At 36.5% G+C, this 20,239-nt stretch overlaps 1 protein-coding gene across 2 annotated transcripts in view; it reads right to left on the bottom strand.

The window, feature by feature from the left end:
* HS3ST5 (heparan sulfate-glucosamine 3-sulfotransferase 5) overlaps window positions 1–20,239 on the bottom strand; it is a 298,437-nt gene that overhangs the window by 94,531 nt on the left and 183,667 nt on the right. The window contains exon 3 of one of the 2 annotated variants that reach the window (XM_017530800.2): window positions 18,135–18,248. The gene's annotated coding sequence lies outside the window, so the exon portion shown is untranslated. The remainder of the gene's footprint in view (window positions 1–18,134; window positions 18,249–20,239) is intronic. The other variant, XM_037739357.1, reaches the window with a different exon arrangement.

Below are 20,239 nucleotides of genomic sequence, written 5' to 3'. Positions count from 1 at the left end.
CATGGAAAAAAGTGTAATACACATATGCAAAAGTTTAGTTTTTATCAACTACTCAAAAGTAGTACTGAATGAATTAAAATACTGTCCAAAATTGTAGTAATTCTGCATCCTCCCATATCAAGAAGAGAAAGGCTTAAAATAGGCTCCCTTTGTTGGTTAGATCAACATTTAGCCAAAAGATAAGTGAGGCTATTTATGTTAGGAGGATACTCTGGCATTTTTGGCTAGTGTTAGTTATAAATACAAGAATTTGTATTCTATAGGGAGTAAGGAATGACTAATTATGTTTTTCTTGATGACCAGCAAATATTCTTACTGAAAACTAGTCTTCTGCTCAATACTGTCACATAAATGGAATTAATTTAACAACACTTTCAGTACAATTAATGGCTTTGGATGTCCTGTCAAGTTTGTTTTTAATTTGTACTGTTATTTGTGCATACTGTGGTATTCACACAGATCTAGATGTTATATAGCCTACGTTCACACAACCGCTAATATAAAAAACACCATTGAGCTCTATTAAGCTCCAGCAGCACACAGTGCAAAAGGATTGTTGTTCAATGTTTGATTTCTTAAAGTTTCCTAAGACAGGCAATCTCATAAGCAAACGTATAGAGACCCAGCTGCCCTTTTGACTAAATACATCAAAATAAGTATTTACTTCATATATGAGAAATAGTACAAGTGCCCTTTACAGAGAAGAGAATCTGGGGAAAGCTGTTTCAATTAGACCTTTATATGAAGGACTGAAGGTGAAAGCCCTATTTCATTTTCATTTGAGAGAGGTTTTATGAAGAACATGAGGTTTCACAAACTGTCTGGGTGTGATGGGAGGAGAGGAGGATTTGCATTCTACAGCATACACACAATGATTTTTTAAAAAGATTCAGAGAAGGAGGTAATGCCTGAGTGTAGGAGATGTATTCAGTAATTATAATAAAATCCTGAAAAAAAGCATTTTCATTTGTGCTCATATTTATTTATTCACAAGTATGAAAAGAAGCCCCAGAAGGAATCGTCCAGTTGTCTTATGTGAATTACATTGGAAAGCTTGTGTTTTGGACATTTTCAAAGCTTGAACTATTTTGCTTGCTCTTGAAAGTGGGAATTCTAGTGTAACTAGAAAGATAAACATCCTTAATCTCTTTTCACCTTGAATTTTTACAGCTTTTTTAAAAGCACAAATAAAAACCCGAAGGCACATATCTGCTTGCCCCTATAAATTTTAAATAACTTTTTCAAGTCATTCAAAAGATGGCTGACTCTGATAGAATGAAGCTCTCAAAAATGTTGATGCTAAGGCAAAGGAATGACCCATGCCTTACGAATTAATCATGTTGAGTTAAGATTTTTTGGTATTGTTTATCTGTTCCAGCATGATCTGACCTGCAAAATAGCTATCCGACACCATGTAATAAAAATCTGTTTTTAATAATGGGGTTCTACTTTAAGATCAAATGTCAGTGTTCTTTGATCTTTGTTGCTCAGATGTTCTCATTATATGGAACCGAATTCAGCAGGTGTTTGATTGTTTATCTAGCAAAGGGGAAGGTGAGCTGGGATTAAATTGTTATGGCATAGCTTTGTTTTAGGCCCGCTTACTCTTGCTGAATTTGGAATAATTGTGTTGCTGCAATAGCAATCTTGCTAAGTACAATAGGACACTGAAAAGCTTGGCTCAGAAACTAATGGACTGCAGCTACCATCTGTGGGATTGAAACTAAATGCCTCTAAAAGAAATACTCATAAATGTAACTAGCCATCTTGTTGATTAGCTTTCTGGTAAATGGTATTCCAGTTGCCTAAATGAACCAGTACAACCTCTCTCTGGAAGCTGATAGATGGACAACCACTTGCTTCTGAGTTAGCAGTTGTCCAATAAATTCCAATATATTTAAAGCTTCTTTGAAATAAGACACACCCAAATTATGTAAAATGTAGAAAATTATATCAACACTTCATAATCTATAAATTAAAATGGAAAAATATAAATTCTTGTGCCAGTGTTTTTAAGGTCATTATTTTTAGTTTAATAGATTCAGCTATAATCTTATCTCCCATTCTTTGTGGCTCGGTTAATTTTATGCTGACAATTTCAAATTTATGTTTTAACTTATTCAAAACAAATTTCAGTTTCTATTCTTAACATTAGCATGCATTTTCTATTTTTAAAGAAAAAGAATCATTCCTTGCAAGCACACATTTCTCTCAGTGTACACATCTACGCTGCACGTATAACTCTAATAATTCATTAACTATTAACACTCCTACATTCTTAACTTTTAACATTTTTGACTCCAGAAATTTAAGCTTTTGAGGGTATCATTTCCTGCTGAAATCCAGTGTAGAGGTGAAATTTTAGGTAATTAGAAATAATTCTGTTATGACCTAAGCTAAGCAGAAACTGTTTTTTTTTTTTTTAAAAAGGAGGAGTGTGAAACCTCCCAGCAACTTTCTACAGATTTACTTTTCTCATCTTTCTTCTCAGAATTTCATCTTACAGCTCAGGAAATTCCAGAGCCTAAAGTGGATTTTGCCAAGTTAGAGGGGCCAGTGCTATCTCAGTTCTCTGCCTTGACACATTTTCTCTTTCTGTGGTCCAACCTCCCAGGGTAGGCGCAATCCAAGTGGCCTGCCCCTTGAGCAGTCAGTCCCTGTCTCCCCGGGGAGGGATGTGGGAGCTCAGCACCATGAAGCCTTTGCTGCTAGATGCTTTGGCCTGTGCCCTGAGCTGTTATTACAAATATTCCTTGTCTTGAATTATTGGCTCCCAGTTTTGTTAACTGAATCTGCGTGTGGATCTGCTTAATAATTTTCATGCTCTTTATTTTGCTTTGTACTAGTCCTAGTCTTTCTCTCAGCCCTCACATCCTTCTTGACTCTACAAGGAGTTGAAGTCTTGCCTCTGATCCCTAGCCAATGGTTGAGGCTTTACATATCTACTTGAATATTAACATTTGCAGTATTTAACTTGTTCACTGAAACATCCCTTTGCTGCCTGATGCTTATGGTAGTGTTAATATGGGCAGTGCTGCTGTTTGGATCCTGGGCTCTGCCTCCGGGTTTAGACTTCCTTAAAGTACCAACAGCTGGGATATACCCTTTTGTATGTTCCATGGTGGTGTGGGATTGCTAGGTCCCAAACCTGGGTCAGCCCTCCTCCAGTCATCCCCATTAAATAATATGCCCAGTAGTTATGTCCAGAATAATGCCCAGTAATCCCCATTAAATAACAATAGGTATAAGTGGAAATATTTACTCATTCTATTGGAATTCCATTATATTTCCTAATTTTATATATGGCCTGTTTCTACATTTGCAGTGATCTACTCCTTTTTCCCACCCACCTGCTGAAAAATCCTGTCCTCTCCATGGCAAGGTTTGTTTCATACTCATCTTCATATTCATTTTCTCAGCAGGGCAGACTCCCATCCTACCATATTGGTGGAGAGATGAAATTTGTGTCCTGGACTATCATATTTTCTATCTTATCTCATTCATTTGCTCTTCTGTGCTCAGTGAGGTATGCTAGAAGTGGCAGTGTGGTGAAACTAGCAGGCCAATACAAAATGTAAGTAATTTTCACCTCTGTTTCTTCTGCTTCAAGTTCCTGGGGCCTTCTTTTCTCCTCTCTTTTCCTCTGAAGAGATCAAGGACTCTTGTGGTGTCAGCTATAGTCGTCTTATTAATAGCTACTATCTCAGTACTCACAGCAATCCTGCAGGCTGGGCATGCTGAGGACCATTTTGCAGATGAAGAAACCAAGGTGCGGAAAGGCCAAGATTATTTTGCTTTCAGCTCTTTACTGTTTGCACCCCTTCAACTGGACAATGATGAGCAGGGAAGAGTTATCTAGGGGGCACAGGGAGACTGAATGCACACAGGGCCAACAGGAGGTTTCCTAGGGAGCAGAGAGGACTGCAGGAAGTTTTAGTTCCTGATTCTTGGACAAGTGGGCAGAAGCAAAGGCAGATCCAGATGCTGGAGGCTTGGCTCTTGGGACTGTAGTCTATTAATGAAGGAGAGGTAAGAAGGGAAAGGAGATGTCTGAGTATTCAAGGCTATGTCTGGAATGGTTCATTTCTTGGCCAGCTCCAACTTTTTGTGGTGTGACTAGAGAAATCTGTGATCAATTATTGCTGCCTGCCTCAATGGGAAGGGCAGGGGTGAAAGCATGCTTATTTTCTGATCCTGCTCAATAATAATCCAGCTGGCACTATTTAGAGCTGAAAAAGGAACCCAAAAGAGAAGCAAGGTGGTAAAACTTGGATTGAGACTGAGTGTGGTGGCTCACACCTATAATCCCAGCATTGTGGAGGCTGAGGCAGGACTGCTTTAGCCCAGAGGTTTGAAACCAGCTTGAACAACGTAGCAAGACCCCATGTCTACTGTTTTTAAAATTAAAAATAAAGACTTGGATTAGATGTATCAAAGCAATATTCATTGTAACTATGACTTATTATATTTGAATAAATCCTTGAGGGGCTTGTACCAGGCCATACAAGTCAGACTACTGCCCCCCCATCACATCTGATTTAGTCTGTTGCCATTCTCCCTTCCCCTCACCCACTTCATCTGCTCACTTTGCTTGGGGGATGGCGGAATTAGGGGCACATAAATATGTAGCAAATTCCTGCCTCTGGCATTTTCTGGTCATGTTGCCCCTTCCTGGGATGAGCTTCACGCAGATGTGGGCAGAGTTTGCTTCCTGTGGCCTGTGTCAAATGTCATCTCACTGATAAGTCTTCCTTGACTGCCATACATAGGAAGGCAGCCTCTTTCCTCCCATTCTCTGGGCATTCTCTATCCACTTGACTTTGTCTTATCTTTCCCGATTGTACTGGTTACATGTGCACTTGCTCTCTGCCTCCCCTTCACCACCCACCCCCAGCTGGAATGTCCGCTCTGGGTGGGCAGGCTGTGCATTTTGTGCTCTTCCATTGACCCAGCATGGAGAGGCACCCTAAGAGTAGGAGGTGCTTGAGACATATTTGTTGAACCAATTTATGCTAATTATCTTGTAGAACAATATATCTCATGCTTAATGCTAATGCGTTTAACTCTCCTTCTTATATGTCATATTTTATTATGATGCAAAATTTGGTTAATGACTACATTATCTTGTGGCTTAATAAAGTGTCATCTTCTTCATCCCAATACCAATTTTAAGTGACCTGCAGAGATATAAATAATAGGATGTAAATAAAGAGGAAAGAAGAAAAAGAATAGAGAGTAAAGTGAAGCCCATGGAAGAATTGGAAAACAAAAGTATTAGTCTGCTGTTAAGCCAATGGATTCTATTCAAAACTTGGAAAAAAGAGAAGAAAAGGAAAAAAGACAAGCACACAATTCTTTAGTTTTACCAGGCAGTTGTGAAAAAATATGGTTTTGAATCTGGGTCTTGTTACTTACCAGATGTGTACTTAGGCAAATTACTTAATATCTCAGAGTCCAACTTTCCCTTTCTATAAAACAGATATAATTATAATGTTGACCTCATCTACCCTTGAAGCAACAAAACCACTCTGTGCAGATGCAGAGTTCATGAAGGGACCCATTATATCATACACCTGAGTGACATAATACATATATTTTTAATGGAAATTTACCCAAGCCCTATCCCTTCGAATCTTTTCTAAACACAAATGTCAAATACTGACCAGGCTTGGGCTTGGTGTGAAATGTGGTAATAAACACATCCTACATTTGCAGATTGAAATGGAAGCAGTGCTTTCACACAGAGTTCCTACAACCCCCTAAACTAATTTGCTAGGCTTCTACCTTGGTGCACCAACAGGAACTGCCTGCAGAATGAATAAGCTAGTCTGGGTGGACGATACTGTAAATAACAGCCACCAGGAAAAAAAAATCCTGAGGAAAATTAATTTTCAACAGTGGAACAGAGCAGAGAAAGCAGAACTGTGTTTCTCCTGCTTGTGATTTATAGCATGTCCTCTCTTAACTCACAATAATGAATCACTGACTTTTCCTCCAAGGAGTCTATTCTCTGAGTTTCACTCTGCATATATGTACATGCAAGGACAGGACCTTTCTTTCCATGTGGAATTTTACTACACTATGTATCCACATCCTATTCTTTCCAAACTTAACAAAAAATCTCCAAAAGGAATTTCTCCAAAGAGAGTTTTTCCCCTCACCTCATTCCTAGTTCTTCAGAATCCTCAGCTGAGGTTCACCAAGAGGCAAATTTCTAACAATTGGTTTAGGGCATAAAATTCATATTTTTCTAAAGAATGTTTGCATGATTCAAAGGTAAATGTCAAAACTGATGGAAAACCTATTGTGATAAAAACTGGTATGTATTTTGTATTTGTGCTTAAGTTAAAATTTAACAGACAATGAGTAGTGTAACTATCTTAAATATACAGTTATTTAAGCTATTGAATTGAGTAATCACATTTACCTGGAATTTCATCAACTTTTAGCTGAGGTTCCAGTTATTATTTGTACCCTGGTTTGCTCAAAGCCAGCCTCTTCTAAGCAGAGTTTCCACAGATCTTCTTTTTGGCAAATCTGGTGGTTACACTTCTCAAGGTCCAACTTATTTTACATCTTGGCAGCATCTGGCACTGTTGACCATTCATTCCCTTCTTCTAGAAACATTTCATCTCAGTGGTCATCATGATAACCACCTCTTCACATTTTCCTACCACCTCTGTAGCTACTCCTTCTCAGTGTCCTTTGAGGTTCCTCTTCTTCCACTTATTGTCTTAAATATGGCTTTTCCTCAGGGCTCTGCTCTATGCCTTTCTCCTCTCACTCCAAGCTCTGCTTAAGCAACTTGTCCTGTGTCCAAGGATGCTGGAATTACCATGTTATTGACATCTTCATCAAAGTTTTCTCACCTGAACTCAAAGCTATTTATTCAACACTTACATGTCGTCCGCATTTAGATAATAACAGGCACTTCAACCTTAACATGCCCCAGTGAAATGCATTGTCTTCCACTCCTCACCTTCTCTTCCTTGGGCACCCTTTCCTTCCATGACTACCATGACTATCCACCCCATTGTCCAGGCTGGGATTACAGGGGCCATGCTAGATTTCCAAGTGAGATACTTTCTACTTTCTACTCATCCTCTTCTCCCTGTTCCCACTGCTGAGACCTGAATTCAGATCACTGTAACCTTCTACTCTGTTTACTGCCCCAGCCTCTTAACTGGTCTTCCTGCCTCCTGTCTCATTACCATCCAATTCATTCTTTACTTTGTACCAATGATGTTCTTCCTAATACACAAATATGATCAAGATACTCAAATTCAAATCCATTTAATGGCTTGTCTGAGAGGATAATGGTTGTTGCCAGGGGCTGGGAGTTGCAGGAGAATGGAAAGACGTTGGTCAAATGGTACAAAGTTTTAGTTAGATAGGAGAAACAAGTTTGGGAGATTTATTGCACAGCATGGTGACTATGGTTAATAACAGTATACTATATACTCAAAAATTGCTAAGAAAGTAGATCTTAAATGTTCTCATAACAATAAATGATAAGTATGTGAGGTGATATGTTAATCAGCTTGATTTAATCATTTTGCAATCTATACATGTATCAAAATATTACACAGACCATAAATATATAAAATTTTTATTTGCCAATCATACCTTAATTTACAAATTTAAAAATAATGAAACCATCAGTGGCTTCTAATTAACCTCAGGATAAACTCCAGAGTCCAAGAGTCCAGTTTATAAAACCATAATGCTTGCTTTTTTAGCATTATGCCTTTCTTTCTGACACTTTTCCTCCCCACCTCACCTCGCATACCTAGGCTTCTAAGCTTCAGGCTTTCTTGAAATCTTCCTGTCCTCTAATGCTGCCTCTTCTGCCTGTTGCATTCTTGTTTCTGTACATTCCTTACTCCTCCCTAACCTGGTTAACTACTTTGCATCTGTCAGCTATCAATGGAGCTGTCACTTCTTCCAGGAAACCTTCCTGAAGTGAAGTAGCACCTCACCTGCGCAAACCCATAGCTTCTGGATCCTCCCTTCATGCCTGGTCCCATGGCACTCTAACTGTCTATGGACTTGCAAGCCTCTACAGTTTTGGATGTCTGCGGACAGTGTCTGAACTATTTTTGGGAATCCCTGTGTCTTACATAGTGCACAGCTTGTATAAGGTACTAATAAATATCTGTGGAAATATTAATAAAAGAAATAATAAAATCTAATTGCCAAATTCTAGTTGATTGTATAGCATGTCTGTCTACCCATAAATTCTGAGCAGCAGAATTTTTAATATCTTAGTTAGAGGTTGAAAGACTACTCATCTTAAAATTGAAAATCAACTATAACACCACCCAACACTTACTATTTATCACGTGTAGACTTTATTATTATTAACGTGTGAAATGAATCATGTGTGCTATGTCATTTTGTTCTCACAGTGATCTGGGAGGCAGGGACTATTATTTTCTGCATATAACATATAAAATGAGACTAAGGGAGATAAAGCATTTGGCAAAAGTCAGTTGGCAGAGCTAGGATTCTATGCAATCCCCAAAGCCCATAAAAAACCATTTGACAAAGTGGATAAATAATGTTCAACCAAAATGTATTGAGGACTTGTTCTTTGCAAAATACCACAAAGGATGCATACACACAATTCCTGCTCTGCTTCAATGAGAATAACTAGGAACCCCGAAGAGAAGAAATTGCATTTAGCTAGTTATTACCACCAGCTTAGCAAAAAAAAAGTTTCTGTATTACAGGAAAGCATGTGAAACCAAAAAATTTTCCAGCTCTTCTGCATTCAATACTGTAGTTTCATTTATTTACCATAAAATGTGACTTCTCAGGTTTATTAATAGTCAAATCCAGACGCAAATGCAAATAGAGAAATATAGTAGAAAACCAAATAGCAGATTCTCATTATCTACCTTTTGTTGAAATCTATGCCAGCGCTCTCCACTGTAAACAAGTACTGAATTACAGAATTCTAGGCCTGACAGAAACCTAAAAATCATTTACCCAGTTCTAACCAGTTGTGTTTAAGCCTGAATTCCAAAGGAAAATAGTAACTGCTAGACTACCAGTACTCATGCAAACAGGTTGGCCATATCTATGGAAGCTGAACCTCTGTCTATTCTGTGGCCCATCTATTCCACTTCTCAGAAGAGACCCAACAGATATGCCTTCATATTTTGCCAAAAGTCACGTATAATAATGCTCACAGTAGCATTTTTTTTTTTTTTTTTGCAATAACCCCAAACTAGAATCAAGGTAGTGATCATCAATAGTAGGCTGGGTAAGTAAAATATATTTAAACAATGGAATATACTATGCAGCAATGGGAACAAAGTATAAGTACATACAACCAAGTAAATAAATGCCGAAAACATTATCCCAAGCAAAAGTTATGACTATGTTTATATCGAGTTCATAAAAACAGGATAATCTAATCTATAGTGTCATGAGTCAGGAGATTGGTTACCAGGGTTGGAAGGTGACAACTGGAAGGGGACACGGAAGTGTTTGTTGGATACTGGTGATTTCTGTTTCTTGATACAAATTCTAGTTACACAGATGGGCTCAGCTTGTGAAAATCCAGGGAGCTACAGACTTACAATGTATACATTTTTCTGTATATATGTTAGATTTCAATAAAAATTAGAAAATAAACCTTGGAACTCATTATCATTTTTTTTTTTCTGGCACAACGGGAAAAATTTATGAAATGCTTTGAATTTTAATTCTGCTAAAACTAATATTTGTTCCAGTCATATCAATACAAACAAATACTTCAATACTGCAAACATTTGCTAAAGAAACAAATGTGTTTGACGAGAAAACAAAAATCAGTATTTCCTTTGGCAAATACTTGCTGGATTGGAGGTAGCAAATGTAAAACTTCTGAAGTGTTACGGAATTTGCTTACATGCTCAGTTTACACAAGATTCAGAATTTTTTAAAGCTGCATTACATTTTTAAGAACTGTAGGGATAAAAGTAATTGTAATGGGAATAGAAAGATTGCATTTCTAGAATGTTGTTACAGATGTGTCTCAGCTCCACACAGTTGTACGATGCCTGGCATGCAATAGGCATGCATTTGTTATAGGAATGAAGATACTATGTAGGGCACCCTTTAGAATACTTCTAATCAATCTTTGTTAACACAATGATTATTCTTAATACTCGGCTAAATAGGAAATTACTAATACTTTCCCAGTATCCTACTTCAATGGAGAACGACTAAAAAACATCTCTATCAAAGTCCTAATTTATATTATTTTACAAAGTACTTCCAAATGACATATGAAGCCAGTCATTTAAGATAAAGAAGTTTCATTAAAAAAACTTGATATCTCAGAAAAATGAATTAGAGATTCCTCCTCCCCCAACTACATTTAGAGAAAACATTGAGACAGAAGTATGATTCTCCATGGAAGTAAGCATATATTAAATCAGTGTCAAGAAAACCTTAGAAGATACTAGCTTTCAGGGAAAAACACTTACAATTCATATTTTTTATTTTTCAGTAATATATTCTTACTATGACTCTAAAATATGTCTAATGCACCATTAACATTTTAAAAGAAGTTTCTCTAGTTCTTACCAAAAAGAAATAAATAATATCTGACAACAGCATTAGGGAACATAAACATAAAATTACCTGTTATTAAAAACTAAGCACATTTTTCTCAAAGAAATATATTACTCAGCTGTAAAATAGTATGTTTGCCATTCACACTAATGTTTCAACATTATGGTTCAATCTTCTAAAAAGCTGACATGGAAAATAATGGCGTAATAAACTAATTCATCATAATGTGCAAAAGAAACCGCTGGAATAAATTGTAATAACCTTTCAAAAACTAGCAGCTTTTAAAAGTATTAATTTCTACTCCAGATAATTGGAAAGGACACCTGGGTGGGTAGGCAATATTTTTTATGGGATTGCTCTGTCAGGAGCTCAGATTGTCTCTGGACTCAGCAATGATCATTTAGCACTAAATGACAGTGAATCTTGCAAATGGGTCTTCCTAGATGGTATTTGCCATAAATTACCAAACTCAACTCCCCTCAAGGTCAGCCATATGAGAGGGCAGGTATCAAACGGCCTTCATGGAGACCTAGAGTGGTCCTCGGGTTTCTCATAAATGGACAATAGTTGTGTTGGCTGCCATAAAATCAACTTAATGGACTGACAACATAAATTACCATCAAACTTTGACAACATTTCTCCTTAGGAAACAACTGAAGAATGCTTTTACATCAAAGCTGGGGAAAATGGATAACAATATGTTTTGCTCTACACTAGATCACAAATATTTTTAACAATGCTAAGTGGGGAATGAATTAATATTAGAAGCCACAATATGTTTTACTTGATGCATTAAAAACAGAATGTAAGTAATTCTAAAATGACACTTACTTTCTGAAGCAACTGATATACATATCATAGTAATGCAATGGTGTGTGTGTGTGTTAGGGATGAAGGTTGCATTGCCTGGCACTCAATATTTTCACTAAGTATAAGCAATCAAAAATAATATTTCTTGCTTTCTAATCTTTTTTATCTATTAATATAGTCCACTGGACCCACAGGAAGAGATTCTTGACCTCCCATACTACTTTGGATAAATCATTAAATCACTTTCTCTATGGCTCCATTTTTCCATCTGGAAAGTAAGATAATTATTCTACAAAGACATTTTGAAGACAGTGGAATTATTCCTACAATGAAGATACAAAAATCCCCAAGTTACTGGGAAATCATATTAACATATTTGTGAAAATAATCCAATCTAGACTTAATCAATTCACAATTTTAAAAAATCAATTTGTTAGAAAATATAACAACAGCTAAATTAATAAAATGGAATTTTGGAGGTAAATGAAACATCATTGTTTAGCTGAATTTTCATCTAATTACACTGACATCCTGTAACTGCAGTTATTATTATTGTTATTGTGACATAAAGATAAAATTATTCTCTCAGTAATTTTTATAATAGAATTTATTATCTCTTAAAATGCAGGAGTTGCCTTTAGATTTTGCTAAAAGAAATGCTACATCGAGTAAAAGCAACATCTTCCTTGGATCCAATGGCATCTCAGACCAGGAATATTATATATAATGTCTCATGAACTCTATACACTTTGTAAACTATAAAAGTTTCCAAATAGGATTTAAAATTAGTGTATTTTGTCTGTTCTCCTCCCACATCTAGTTATCACCTTCTGTCATGTCTTCCTTTGAACTATCTCTTACATTTATTTCTTTCCTTCTGTTCCTATTGTCACATCTGCCCAGAACCTCGTCACCTGATACCTGAATTATTGCAGTAGTTTCTTTGCTCCTGTTCTTTCTCCACCAATCCATCCTGCCTAGTCCTGCCAGATTAATCTTTTTTAAAGCACTGCTTTAATAATGTCACCCCCTGCTCAAAAATGTACAATGACTCCCAATCACCTGGAGGCCAAAGGCCTGAGTCTTTAGCTAAAATCAAAGCCTTTGGCTGTCTGGCCTCACCTCCTTTTCCAGTCTTCTCCAGTTCCCCTGCACAAACCTTCGGAACAATAAATGAATTTGCTTCTTGGCCACCTCCACTACATACATCTGCCTGGTCAGTGCTGTCCATCCTCTCTGCTGATTGTTACCTTCTTCCTGGAGTCCTTTTGACAACTTCAACCCATAGTCAGCACCTCCAGCCATGAAGTTGGAACACTTTCTCTCTTTTTCTTTTTTTAAGCATGATTTATTTCACAGTTGCAATATTATGTAATTTTGGCTTTTGTTACTTAATGGTTACCCTGCCTTTTCTCCTTAATTAATTTGTAAAGTTCTTTGAAGGTAGGGGGTTTTGAATTATTGTCTGCCAGTGTCCCCAGCACAATGTTATAAAAATGGTTGGCTATCAGTGGACACTTGTTTAATGAATGAATGCAAAGTGCTGTTCTAGGCATCTTATATGATTAGGATGAAAACTGTTCAGATGCGTTTGTAACTTGTGGTATTTCAGAGCAGCAATTTACATATATGAGGCAGTTTTCCTGAGTTTAATAAATTGTCTTTCATTTTTAAGTTCTTAGTGAAAGTGTAGACTACGAAATACAAGCTGAGCACATGAGATTTGTAATGTAACAATCTGACTCGGGAAGCATGGACAGCATTAGAATAAACACAAATTAGTAAACATTTGTCAAACTAATACTAATTGAAAGCTCTTTAATATCATAAAGTTCAGTAAGTTTTAAATAAACTGAAATAATCCGAAGAATAAGTTAAAAGAAAAAAAGGTAATTACGTAGTACTCCAGAGTCTTTACTGTATAACTAGGACATATGTTTTAGCATATAATATTCTTTAATAGAAAGAATATGGATTTTTAGAACTTGGCAAGACCTGAATTGGTAACTTAAATCTGCTCTTCACTAGGTGTGTCATCTTGTGTCAGTTACTTAATGGCTTTGAACCTTAAACTTCTCATAAGGCAAATAAGAATATTAATTTCTAATTTATTTGAAAAATATGAGATGAATGAACCCTGTTGAGCTGTTTACTAGGATAATAAACTTAAGGTCCCTAAGGCACTTAACCTAGTACCTGGCATGTTAATAAATGGTAGCTACTATTAATTAACTAATTAATTAATTAATCGATCATTGTTTCTGTTTGAGAGTTTTTCTTTTTTACTCCTTACCTCCTAGCTCTCTTATAGTTAAAGAGCGTGGGCAGAGGAGTCTGAAAGATCTGGGTTTGAATTGTAGTTGTACAATTTTTTAGTTTATCAATCTACTTATTAACCTATCATAGCTTCAGTTTTCTCAGCTGTATAAGAAGATAAAAAAATCTTCTTGCAGTAATGTTCTGAAGACTAAGAATGATCTATTTTGAAGTGTCTGGCATAGAGCAGGTACTTTATTAAGAGGAGATATTATTATAATTCTCATAATTCTTCTTACAGACATCCTGTTATGTATTGAAGAACTCATGCTCATGAATACTTTTCAAGTAAAATATGTAGGAATTTTTTTCTCTATTATGCTTCACTATCTTACAGAAAAACACAATTTGGTATTATAAAAATTATTCCTATAAATACTATTTGTATAGTGACCTACAGTTTATGGAATATCTTTGTAACTGAGAACTGTACCCCCAAATTAGTCATTTGTTGCTGTGTAACTGTGATCATTATTCTGGCAACCCATTCTGCCAACAAAATGCTTAATAATTAACAATAATGATAAACTGCAAATACTAAGGAGGCTATGAAAAAAGTCCAATGTGTTATTGTCATAGGCCTATATTTTTAGAAATACTTGACAGTTGAAATTGGCCAGATGAAATTGAGCAATTGATCATAGATTCTCCATCTCAGCAATATATCTTGGAAGCAAAGGCCTCCTCTAGGCAGGCTTTGACAAAGGACATTTAAAACTGATTTCTTAACTTCTTTTTGACTTCTAAAATATCATCTAAAGTATCAGTTAAGTTGCCTGTTCTCATTTGGGTTAAAATACAATTCTTAAAAAAACTCTAGTAGTTCTGAAATAAGCTTACATAAGTATAAACAAAGGGATAGAAAGAAATGTGGGTAACTTTCTTAATTAAATAAATATACTATGTCACATGCTGAGATTAATGACATTATCTAAACTCAGTAGGAATGCAATTAAGTGCTAAGAAACAGAAAGCACCTCACAGTTTTAAAAGACTGAGCTGTTTTTACTATCATAATAACTGAAGCATGTGATTAATAACTCATCAAATACATTTACTTCCCTTCAACATCTACAAGGTCAAAACCAGTGATCAGCCATAACTTGAAGTGTCATTAATTCCTTTGAAAAACTGTTAAAGAGATTGTTCCAAGAAGCACCAGGCTGTATCCCATTGAGGTACCTGGGGTGTTTCAGGGACACTGGGAGGTGTAGATGTACTTTTAAAACCATGTATAGATGGATAGTATTACTCTTAATGCTACAAATAAAAAGCTTGCCATACAACCATTCCTTATACAAGGTACAGTGTTCCATATGCAACAGTTCTGATGTTTAATGTTTTGTCCTATGTCCAGTCCTTGGTTTAGTGTTTATGGCCATTATACCTACATTTTAAAACGTGATCTAACATATTATAAGGGTAATTGCTGCTTAGTAACTGAGAACTACGCAGCACTGGGTCAGCATCAGTGATAGACCACTAGGGGCAACCTTGTCTAGATTTGCTCCCAGAATCCCTGCATGGGCATGGGATTTCTACATCTTTGGCCCTTGTTTCATCTTGTTACTTCCACCTCCTCCCCATCGCCTGCCAGGGTTTTGAAATCCTTTGGGAATGTTTTAATTGTGTCAATGTTTATATTTACCAAACTCACAATTATAATTAATGCTTATAGTACCTCTGATCATTTCAAAGCTATATCACAAATAAAATATCTTGATCTTCATAGTAATGTCATGTGAGATGAGAAAACTGAGGCATGAGGAAGTTCCATAATATGCCTGAGGCAACTTGACATCAGCATCAGAACACAGCACCTGCCTCAGAACGCTAAATCTAGCACTCACTTCACCCCCATGACTGCTACATCATTTGTTTGGTCTTTGGATTAGACTTGCAGCAGAAATTCTTTCTCACCAGCTGTGTGATTTTTAAATGTATTAGTTAAACTCTCTGGATTTTAGCTTCCTCCTTGGTAAATGGCGACAATAATGCCTACTTCATAGAGTTATTTATGTAAAGTTAAACGCCGAAGCCAGGCACGCACTGACTCCTGCCTATGATCATGCTACTAAGGAGGCTGAGGCAGGAAGATCCCTTGAGGACAGGAGTTCAAGATCCATCTGGGTAATACAGCAAGACCTTGTCTCTAAAAATATTTAAAAAAAATAATAAATAAAAATAATAAAGTAAAAAACCTAGAATAAGTTTAAGTGTTCAAAACTGCTCATCCTTCTAATCCCTACTCTTGGCTATGCTTTACCTAAAGGTAGTTTCCTTAGGTCTACTCAGAGTCTATGAAACTACTCTGGAATTTGGTGTTGGGCTGGAGGGCATGGTACACTTGATGCATCAGTAGGGTGGTAAAATATTTACCAGTTATCTAAGGATTTATCAGTCATCTGCCACATCCAAGCACAGTGCTCAGTACTTCAGATGCACAAAGAAATAGCAGCAGCCAAGGAATTTTGCAAGTGACAAGAACATGACTTAATGATTTTCTAGACAATAAAGAGATTCCAAGAGTGGCTGGCATGCTCCATTTAACCAAGGTCTTTGTAAATTCTCCAAAATAATTTCAAATAGAATCAAGTAATTTTAAAACTACTTCATAAAAATTGTATAGTCTACTTTTAAATGGCATATTCCACGAAATCCCAAAACGTTATTTTTTTGTAGACAATGATACTGTATCCAACCTGCACCATTACACAGGGTGAGGGAGAGACAGTAAAAGGACAAATCTCATAGTGAACCTAGGAATGTGAGGTTAAATTGTGTTCAGTGTTTCTGCAGTGTTTCCATTACTGAGTCACCTAGATTTAAAATACCCTAGGGTAGGAATGACCATTTGGTTTTTCTCCTTCCTTTTCATTCAATGCCTCTGAACATAAATACTTATTGAGTTGCATTTTAGCCTCTGAGACCAAAAAAAAGTAGTAATGACTCCATCCTATTTGAATTAGTCCACTAAAAAAAAGGTATTTACAGTTAAGTGAAACCATTTCATCTTATGAATATTTTTAAATACAAATCAGTGAAATCTCAGCATACTTTAGTTTAAAACTGTAAGAACAGAAGAGAATAATGTTTTTCTTCTTGAGATAGAATATCGCTCTGTCACCCACGCTGAAGTGTAGCAATGTAATCACAGCTCACTTCGGCCTCAAACTCCTGGGCTCAACTCATTCTCCTGTCTCAAGTCTCCTGAGCAGCTGGGACTACAGGCACATGCCACCGTGCATGGCTGGAGAAGAATAAATTCTATTGTTATCAATAGTAACTGGTCACTGTGTACATGTGTGTGAGGCAATGTTCAGAATGATACAGCCTAGGGTTTAACAGTAGACACTTTAGTTCTGATTCTGCTTCCTTTGGTATTTTTAGGCAAGGACATAGTGTTCCTGTTTTGAGAATGGGATCAATGGCATATATTTTATAGCTTTATGGAGAAAATTAATTCAGATGGAATGTTACAATAGACACAGTAGTAAGTGGGTAATAATTTTGAGTGTTTAATATGTGTTAGACACTTTTCTAATCAACTAATTTAATCATAGCCCAATGAGATGCATAGTATTATTATCCATAGTTTAGAGATATTAAGGCATAAACAGTTTTTAACAAGAACCCTTGCCAAGATCACCCAGCTAGTAATTTGCTGAGCAGGATCTCAAACGCAGGCAGTCTAGCTCCAGAGTCTATGCTTTGAGTTATTGCCCTGCGCTGCCTCACTCGGTCACAGCAGCTAGTGACATGCTTGTTTTCCCCCTTCTTGGATTCTGATGTACCACAACACAACAGATCCTGTCTTTTCCAGAAAGAAATAGTTGTTACACCAAGGACACAGGATATATTCACATATGGATAAAAAGCACGGTAGAACTTGTCAAACAAATGTCAGAGGAGGCATACAACAAGTTCTACAGAAGTTTGGAAGAAAGGAAATAATGGGGATGAGGAAATCAGCAAGATTGTTGGTTTGTAGGTTGACCTTGACTTTGGCTTTTAACAGTAAACAGACCTAAAACCATCAAAGAGTAGTTGGGAAAGATATTTCAGATAATAGGGACAACAAAGACAAAGGATCTCTGTATTTAGGAAATAATCAGTTTCATGATAACTGCAGCTTGACAAAAACACACACACACACAAAATGACACACACACAAGAAAATAAATAAAAAAACTTTAACAAAAGAATCCATTTTAGTGATGAGGAAGGTTTCTATATGGGGAACACTGAGCAGGAGTCAGTTTAAAGTGATTTTGTACAGGGTTTTAAAAGCTCAAGAGAGGAGAAAGACCTCCTGCTGGAGGGCCACCAGGGGGGTTCTGAGTGGTTGTGAGTGATGAGATGGTAGGCATATAACATGAATAAAAGTAGGGAAAGCCAGATAATGGATTGCGAGAGCGCGCAGAAGTCTTCAGTGAACATACCTACATTCAGACACTTCCTTATTATTCCAGCGATGATTATCTTGTTGGTGGGTATTCCATGGCCTCTCCTCACCTACTGGCTGTCCTTCTGGTTTGTCCCCTGCTTGTTAGCACCTGGGGGTGGACACAGAGGGAAAGTGATTTTCCAATTAGTCTTTCATTTGTTTGCTTTTGCTGCTCTTTCCTAGCTGTGGTTACATTTGCTGTGAGAAGTAGTATATTGTGAATGATAAGAACATTTCTTCCTCTTTTTCTTTTTTTATGGTATTTCCAGTCCCTTGTTGAACAATTTGCAGAGGAAGAGCCGGGTGCGGTGGCTCACGCCTGTAATCCTAGCACTTTGGTAGGCTGAGGCGGGTGGATCACCAGAGGTCAGGAGTTCAAGACCAGCCTGGCCATCATGGTGAAACTTCATCTTAAAAAAACAAAACAAAACCAAAAAGAAGTCATATTTGAGCTTAACTCTGGCATATGTAATTGCTAATTTCCCTTGATCAGAGATGGGCTAGGAAATGGGGAGCTACCCACATGTACTTTTAAATAGCATTTGTATAGCAGAACCTTGTTTCTGATCTGGCTGCTGAGAATTTTAGGTGAAAGTGGTTAAAGCTATTTTCCTTAAAAATGTTATGTATTGTGTATCTTCAGACTGACCTGTTGATAGCCATATGACTATTTATATCAATTATTCTTACCTTTGCTACTATTTGAATATATTATGCAGATACTGCTTCTTCCTAAGTTGAAGCTACCAGTAATTCTAATTCTCTAGCTGCAGAGTACATGTTTGGCTCTAAAACTAAAGTGCTGTATTAGTAGGATAAAAACAAAGAAAGAGATGAGAAAAATGAAACAGACTGCAATGCCAAGCTCTTTTTTAAAAGTAATATTTAATTACTATTTCAGGCTACTCTTAAGAGTGTATGTGATATCTAAACAGATTATAGGATCCTAATGCATCATTTCAGTAATATACATCCAATTGCAGTTGACAAAAAGATTATTTTGGTCTATAATGGCCCAGAAATCCATCTTTTACTTGGATATGTTTTATGCAAATATATTTAGGGTACAAAGTGCACACACACACACACACACACACACACACGCCTCTTTCAAGTAAAGGAAAAGTTCTTAAAAATTTATACACTTGGCCAATAGCCCGCTACTGAGTCTATTGTGTCTCCTCTCTGATTAATATATTTTCATAAATTATTTCCAATTTCTTCCAGTTGAATTCTTGTCAGTTTTTCACCTCACAACCCCAATACTGCCGCATAGTGCTAGAGAAATCAGAGAGTGAGTAGAAACAAGCATATTCAGCTATTTTAGAACATGGCACCTATCAGTCATGCCCAGAAAACTGGCTCTATTGCTTGTGAGAACTTCTTGGCATATTCACAAGCAAGCTGACCTCAGTATGAAACATAACAACTACTCTGTTCCTCAATTTGTTTGATAAACTAGAATTATTTCCAAAGTTTTCAAATAAACAGAAATCATTATAATTATAGCAAATTAAAATGCTAAACTCAAGAGGGCACTTAACATTCATTATGCTGTGGAGCTTGTCTCTTACAGGTAGTACCTTCAATTGGTTCAGTTTTTACAACAGAAGAAAAATGTGGCAATCAGTAGTTCCAGGTATTTAGTTCAAGGAACAAAACATGCAAACTTGCCTTTGAATTGCCCTTTCAGTCACCAGAGGTTCTGCTCTCTTTTAGATTCTTAGCATTTGTACTAATTCCAGAATACAGGAAAGCAACAGATAAGAGAAAAACATACAACCTTCAAAGCTGTAAGGAGATGCACTTCAGCTTTACAGCACTTTCAATGGAGAAGGTTAAAGTAGAAGGTAAGATCTAGCAAAAAATGATTTTGAAAGAGAGCACTTGAAAGACATTCTATAAAATTTATCACTTATCATTTATTCACTTACTTAACAAACATTTATTAAGTGTCAGAGTTTATGCTAAATGATAATTACATTGCACTAGAAAAACTAGCTGATGGTTTTAAAAAAAACATACAAGTTCACATGTATGTATTTGTATGTATATTGTTACAAATATATAGAGTGTATATATCCATAATTTATAAAATGA

This window comes from Cebus imitator, unplaced genomic scaffold (genome assembly GCF_001604975.1).
Source record: "Cebus imitator isolate Cc_AM_T3 unplaced genomic scaffold, Cebus_imitator-1.0 Scaffold69, whole genome shotgun sequence".
NCBI lineage: Eukaryota > Metazoa > Chordata > Mammalia > Primates > Cebidae > Cebus > Cebus imitator.
This window is presented reverse-complemented; position numbering and strand designations above follow the sequence as displayed.